Consider the following 6,280-nt stretch of genomic DNA (forward strand, 5'->3'; position numbering starts at 1 on the left):
TCAGGGCCGCGAGCCCGCGCTGCCCCGGGCTCGCCATCTCCGGCCACACTGGGCTTAGCTAGGGATCTAAAAGGCCCCTGTGCGGCTCCCAAGTCAGTGCCTCCCCTCAGGCCGAGACCAAGGGAGGCAGAGACTGGGACGGAGGTGCCGATCAAACAGCACCTCCCAACCAAAGAGCCAGCATCACGCCGCTGGCTCGGCCCGCCACAATCACTCCCACACCCGCGTGGAAACCCCAGCAAGGGGAACACGCGGGCACGCGCCCGAGCCTGCCCGCCCCCACACGGCACGCCGTGGGGTGGGGGCGACGAGGCACCCGTCCCCCGCGAGGGGGACGGGCACGCCTCCCTTACCGACTCGACCCCCCGCTTCTCAGACACACCAGCGCAGCGGTCACCTGAGGAGGGCGACGGGAACAGGGAACGACACCGCCACTCGGCCTCGGGCGCCTGAGGGACGACCTGGAACACTCCAGGGGCACCGCCAACGGCCGGGGGAGCGCGCTCACGCGTCCAAGAAGGCGCGCGGCGCGGCGGCAACACGGCCCGCCCCACCGTGGGGAGGGCCGCCCGCGAGACACAGCCAAGAGGCACAGGCGGAGCATCCGCCGCGTCACGGAGACCCCGACACCGCCCACGCCACAAGGCACGGGGCGGGGGAGCGAGGTCGGGCCGGATTCCGCACCCCTGCCACCTCCCACACGCCACTCGCAGCGGGGGAGAACGGGCGAGGGGGCCCGCGGGCAGAGCGAGAAGAGCGGTCCCGTTCGCCATGAACGTCCGTCCCTCGTCTGGCACGGCTTAGGCCCGGCCCGGGAGAGCACAGCATCACCACATCGATCAGCAGCATAACGCGAGGGATCCCCGAGCAAGGGAAGGCCGGCGAGGACAGCCAGCGGAGGAGCCTGCTTCAGCCTCACCGGCCCCCCTCCTCCTCTAGCAAGCGCGGGCGACGACCCCAGGACGAGAACGCCTGACACGCACTGGCACGGAGCCGGCGGGACGGGGTAAGTCGCGACCGCACCCGGGTGCCGGCGGCAGGGAGTGCACGTGGTAGAGGACCCCGCGCCCCTAACCCCGCCGCCCTCGGGTACCAGAGACCGGAGGTGGCACCACGGTCGCGGGGACGCCTGGAACGCACAAGAGCCGGCGCGCAGGCCCCAGCGGGCGGCTCAAGCGGCGGGGGTGGAAACGGGCGTCCGATTCTCGGCCAGAGCCCGGAGACCTCCCCGCACACGCATCCAGGCACCCGGAAGCTCTCGGGCGACTGTCACCCGAGCAGAGCGTGTCAGCACTTATCTGGCGGCACAAAACCACCCATTCAGGGGCAAGAATCGCCGCGCCCGGAGACGGGGCCCACCCACGGATCACGAGGGGAACCCCTGGATCACGGCCACGGCCACCAGACCCCAAGCACGACCCCATCGCCACCAGGCCCGGAGCTCCCGGGGCCATCTGGTCGACCCCAGAAGCGTGGCGGCAGGGGGAGCCGGGGACAGCCTCCCCGGGCCGCCCGCGCGGGCCGGGACCGGTCGGTCCCTCCCTCTGAGTCGCCGGGTCAGGACTTAGAAAAGAATTCCACGGAGGAGCCTCCGGCGACCGGGCCCGGGGCGGGACCGTGGCTCCCGTCCCTCAGCCGGGGCTCCACCTACGCCTCGAGCCGGCCCCCTCCCACCTCCGGACAAAGACGCGACCCGCGAAACTCGGAGAGAGAAGTCCGGTCCGACGGCCCGGACCCACCCCGGGCACGCGTCCCGGCCGGGGACGCCCTCCCCGGCCCGCCCTCGAGGGCTCCCGGGGCCGGTCCACGCTCTTCTCCAGGGCGGGACTTGGACAAAAAACTGCCACGGAGGAGGAGGCATCCGAGGACCGGGCCCGGTCCCCACCGCCAGAGCCGGTCGACTCGGAAGACCAGTGGGGAAAAGGCCAGCCCGGCGGCCGAGCCCGTCGCGCCCTCCACGGGCCTCCCCCGCAAGGCCCCGGCCGGTCCCCCACCTCCGGAGCGGGGCGCGGAAAGGGGATCGGCGACGCGGAAGGCCCGACCACCGGGCCGCCCTCAGGACGACGGCCGGGCACGGGACGAGTTCCCTCGCCCGTTCCCCCGCGGCGGCCCCCCACCCCCTCCCGGGGACGGAGGGGCACCGGCGGCTGCTGGTCGACCCGTCCGGGAGGCCCCACACCCCGGCCGGCACCGGGCGGCGCGGCGACAGCCACCTCCCTCAGTAGCCTGCACCTCCAATCTCCGGCGAGCGGGCGTCGCGCTCACGCCCCGGCGCCACCGGGCCAGATCCCGCCAGCGACGCCGGCCTCCCGGGACTCTGCCTCGGTCACCGCGGCCGAGTCCCGTCCCTTGGCCCGCGTCGCCGGAGCTCCGGAGGAAAGAGACGATATAAAAGCGGCCGCCAGGTGGCACCCGGCGACCGGCGACCGCCTCAGCGGGACGGAGCCGGAGCGCGGGCCCGCCGGGGAGCACAGCCGGGCCGCCGGGCCGCCAGATCCCGTCCCGGCGCCCCCTCGGACCCAGCCTCCCGGCCCAGCTCGGCCCCGGGGCGTCCGCCCGCGGGCTCGCGGCCGCCAAGGCGCAGCCCCAGCCGCAGGAGGGGGACCCGGAAAAGGTTTCTCGGGCGCTCACCGGGAAGGGGACGGGGAGAGTTCCCCCAGAGAGGCCAGGGGTCGGCCCGGGCCGGGCTGAGCCGGTGCGGCCGGGAGGCCGCCGCTTCCCGGAGCGGCCGGAGCGCCCCCGGGGCTCCCGGGAGGACTTAGAAAATCAGGGCGGGCGGGGACGGTCAAACCGAAACCAGGCACGTCATCCGAGAAGGACCGTGATGACGGGAGGAGGAAAGCTTTCAAGCGCAGAGGGTCTGTCGAAGGCAGGCGGAGAGTCTACCCGCTGAAACGGACGAAGATGGGAAAAAGAGGCTAGCTGAGGTGCCGACATTTAAGGAAATTAAAAAAAAAAAAAAAGCACGAGGGCGTGGAGAACTGGGGGAAAATCAACACTGAGAAATCTACCCTCTGAAACTGACGAAGATGGGCAACAGGGGCTAGCTCGGGTGGCAATCTTTAAGCAGAACACACACACACACACACACACACACACAAGCGCGTAGAGACCTGGGGAAAAAGCAACGCTGAGAAATCTACCCTCTGAAACTGACGAACATGGGCAACACAGGCTAGCTCAGGTGGCAATCGTTAAGCAAAAAAATAAATAAATAAAATAAAAAACTACAATGGCGAGGAGACCCGGTGAAAAAGCAACCCTGAAAAAAGGTACCCTCTGAAACGGAGGAAGCAGGGCAACAGAGCCTAGCTCAGGTGACAATATTTAAGCCAAAAAGAAAGAAAGAAAGAAACAAAGAAACAAAGAAAAGAGCAAGGGAGTGGAGACCTTGGGAAAGAGCGATACTGAAAAATCTAGCCTCTGAAACTGACAAAGATGGGCAACACACGTTAGCTCAAGTGCCAATCTTGCAAAGAAAACACACACACTCACACACACACACACACACTGAGGGACGTGGAGACCTGGGGAAAAAGCAACACTGAGAAATCCACCCTCTGAAGCTGACGAAAATGGGCCACAGAGGCTAGCTCAGGCGGCAATCGTTAAGCAAAAGAAACACACAAGGGCGTGGAGACCTGGGGAAAAAGCAACACTGAGAAATCCACCCTCAGAAACTGAGAAAGAAGCGCAACAGAGGCTAGCTCAGGTGGCAATCGTTAAGCAAAAGAAACACACAAGGGCGTGGAGACCCGGGTAAAAAGCAGCACGGAGAAATCCACCCTCTGAAACTGAGGAACATGGGCAACAGACGCTAGCTCAGGTTGGAACCTTTAAGCAGAAAAGAAAGACACCAGGGCGTGGAGAGCTGGCGAAAAAGCAACACTGAGAAATCTACCCTCTGAAACTGAGAAAGAAGCGCAACAGAGGCTAGCTCAGGTGGCAATCTTTAAGCAAAAGAAACACACAAGGGCGTGGAGACCTGGGGAAAAAGCAACACTGAGAAATCCACCCTCTGAAGCTGACGAAAATGGGCAACAGAGGCTACCTCAGGTGGCAATCATTAAGCAAAATAATAAAATAAAATAAAAACTACAATGGCGAGGAGACCCGGTGAAAAAGCAACCCTGAAAAAAGGTACCCGCTGAAACGGAGGAAGCAGGGCAACAGAGCCTAGCTCAGGTGACAATATTTAAGCCAAAAAGAAAGAAAGAAAGAAAGAAAGGAAGAAAGAAAGAAAAGAGCAAGGGAGTGGAGACCTTGGGAAAGAGCGATACTGAAAAATCTAGCCTCTGACTGACAAAGACTGGCAACACACGTTAGCTCAAGTGCCAATCTTGCAAAGAAAACACACACACTCACACACACACACACTGAGGGACTTGGAGACCTGGGGAAAAAGCAACACTGAGAAATCCACCCTCTGAAGCTGACGAAAATGGGCCACAGAGGCTAGCTCAGGTGGCAATCGTTAAGCAAAAGAAACACACAAGGGCGTGGAGACCTGGGGAAAAAGCAACACGGAGAAATCCACCCTCTGAAACTGACGAAGAAGGGCAACAGATGCTAGCTTAGGTTCAATATTTGAGCAAAAAAAAAAAAAAAAAAAACCACACACAAGGGCGTGCAGAACTTGGGAAAGAGCAAGACTGAGAAATCTACCCTCTGAAACTGACAAAGATGGGCCACAGAGGCTAGCTCAGGTGGCAATCGTTAAGCAAAAGAAACACACAAGGGCGTGGAGACCTGGGGAAAAAGCAACACTGAGAAATCTACCATCTGAAACTGAAGAAGATGGGCAACAGAGGCTAGCTCAGGTGGCAATCATTAAGCAAAAAAAATAAAAAATATAAAAATACAATGGCGAGGAGACCCGGTGAAAAAGCAACCCTGAAAAAAGGTACCCGCTGAAACGGAGGAAGCAGGGCAACAGAGCCTAGCTCAGGTGACAATCTTTAAGCCAAAAAAAAAAAAAAAAAAGAAAAGAAAAGAGCAAGGGAGTGGAGACCTTGGGAAAGAGCGATACTGAAAAATCTAGCCTCTGAAACTGACAAAGATTGGCAACACACGTTAGCTCAAGTGCCAATCTTGCAAAGAAAACACACACACTCACACACACACACACTGAGGGACTTGGAGACCTGGGGAAAAAGCAACACTGAGAAACCTACCCTCTCAAACTGACGAAGATGGGCAACAGATGCTAGCTTAGGTTCAATATTTGAGCAAAAAAAAAAAAAAAAAAACACACACACACACAAGGGCGTGCAGAACTTGGGAAAGAGCAAGACTGAGAAATCTACCCTCTGAAACTGACAAAGATGGGAAACAGAGGCTTAGCTCAGGTGGCAATCTTTAAGCAGAAAAAAAAAAAACAACAACAACAAAAAACCCCCACAATGGAGTGGAGACCCGGGGGAAATCAACACTGAAAAATACAAATACAATGGAAGGCCAATAGACAGAGCAGGCACTTTCACCTGGGGAGGAGGAGGTACGCATGGATGACCAATAAGCGCATGCAAAGATGTGAGCTGTTCCCTGGAAAAGCAAGTGAGAAAATTAGAGGGAGACATTGTGGGGACACACGGGTGAGACTGGCTTCTTCCAAATACAGGAACAGGATCAAACTGCTAGTGAGGTCGCGGAGAAGCCAAGTCAGTCACTCACGCCCTCACTGGTGGTGAAGGGAAACGGTATGGCCTCTGTGAAAAATGGCGTGGCGGGTTCCAAAACTCACACGCCGCGGAAACAACCACCGAAAGTGGCAACCTACATAAGCCCTTGGTGTATCTTGCCTCCTAAGAGCGTCTGTATGTAGCTGGAGCCTTGGGTCGTTAAGGCTTCCACAGTGATCTGTGGTGGTGGTGGGGGGGGGCCTTGGGCCTTGGGGGTCTCCGCTGGACCTCCAGGAAGTCAGCTTTTGTGGAGTCCCGTGAGTCCTTCCAGGGAGGGAGGCATCCAACCCGAGGGTGGTCTGGAGGGCACCACTCCCGCCACTCCCGGGGGCTGGGGCGGGGGGCGGGGTGGGGGCTGCGGCCACGTTCCTGTTCATTCACACAGAATCCGGGGCATGAATGTTCTTAGCAGCTCTGTTCCACACAGACCCACACTGGAAACCACACAGATGTCCTGCAAGTCCCATCCCTTGCTCATGTCGCCGGGGCTCCGGAGGAGGGCCACTCTGTAAAAGCGGCCGCCAGATGGCGCCCAACAACCGGCGCGGAGGGGTCAGCGGGAGGGAACCGGGTCACCGGCCAGCGAGAGTGCACAGCCT

The sequence above is a fragment of the Equus caballus genome, unplaced genomic scaffold (assembly GCF_041296265.1).
Source record: "Equus caballus isolate H_3958 breed thoroughbred unplaced genomic scaffold, TB-T2T haplotype2-0000775, whole genome shotgun sequence".
NCBI classification, from domain to species: Eukaryota; Metazoa; Chordata; class Mammalia; order Perissodactyla; family Equidae; genus Equus; species Equus caballus.